Source organism: Peromyscus maniculatus, chromosome 18, assembly GCF_049852395.1.
Source record: "Peromyscus maniculatus bairdii isolate BWxNUB_F1_BW_parent chromosome 18, HU_Pman_BW_mat_3.1, whole genome shotgun sequence".
Lineage (NCBI taxonomy): Eukaryota > Metazoa > Chordata > Mammalia > Rodentia > Cricetidae > Peromyscus > Peromyscus maniculatus.
The window spans coordinates 5,684,151-5,685,431 of NC_134869.1; positions in this window are offsets into that span (position 1 = coordinate 5,684,151).

The window sequence follows — 1,281 nt, forward strand, 5'->3', positions numbered from 1 at the left end:
CCTCTCAAGCTCTTACCCATCTAGTTCTTCCATTCTCTTTTCTCTTCTCCGTCCCCCTGTGCCCTGGAAGTCCCAGTAAATATACACTTACAAGCAGTAATCCCTTGGCAGAGCAAAGCCAGGCTTCCAGGGTCAAATGGAGGGGTGATAAGAATCACATAGAGAGGCAGTAATACTTAATTATCATTTGCAACCCAAAAGGGAAGTGACTAATGGGGAAATGAATTAACTAAAGGCTAAATTCAGGTAATATCTATGAAGAGAAAGTTTATGTGCTCCACTATAGTCTTAAACGTGATTGGTGGAAAATGTTAAGACTCTATAAGTTGCTAGGTCAATGGGAGAAAATAAAACTGTCTTCTTTTTTCCTGTGCTTCTTATCTATTCAAGTTACCTGCTGTTTTTTCTGGAGGGTGAGGGAAAGTGTGCTTGGTCGCTAGGCAACTTGTGTACAGCTAGATGCCTCTGGTGATTGTAAAAGGGAGATAGGTAAGATTTGGGAAAGGAGGAAGTTAAGCTTAATTGGCACATCCACCAGGTTTTCTCAAACAGGTAGTGTGGACACTTAAGTCTGTTTTTAGAGAGTACAGAGGTATCTCTGATAAGCTACTTTCCTCCATCTGGGGATGGACCTGGCCAGATGCTGCCAATTATGATAATTACAGGGAGGCTTGAACTAAGGTTCTGGCTGTGCATAGCTGTCAGCACAGAAGGTTATCTAAATATTCCTTTAGTAGAAGGGAAATGGTGCCCACAAATGATAAAAATCTACAATGCACACAAGAAACTCATAGCAGAAAACAGCTGATAATCAAAAGCAAAATACCACCAAGGCTCCCTGAGCCTTAGCTTGACCTCTGGAAGGCCCTTGGCTTCTTGCAGGTGTTAACTTTGTCATAATCAGCTGAAATCCTACTTTGTATATTTTTGTGGCTTGCAGCAGTAAAGAAACTGTGTACATACATCCAGCACATTATGTTAATAGTGTCTATTATAATTCCAATCCTGAAAAAAAATAAATGCCATAGCAAATAGGCAATCAAACCAAGCTAAAAAGACATCCAGCAGAAAAAACTCAAAACCTGGTGTTCTAATGAATTTGGAATATAATATTATGAACTCAGAAATAGACTGGGTAGTAAATTTCTTTGGAGAATAATTGTTTTAGTGTCTCCTAACTTATCTTTGATAATATGGATTCATAACATTTGACTGATAATAGTATCTCATTCAATAATCGATTAAATTATAAAAAGAAATAAGAAAACAATACTGTCTCTT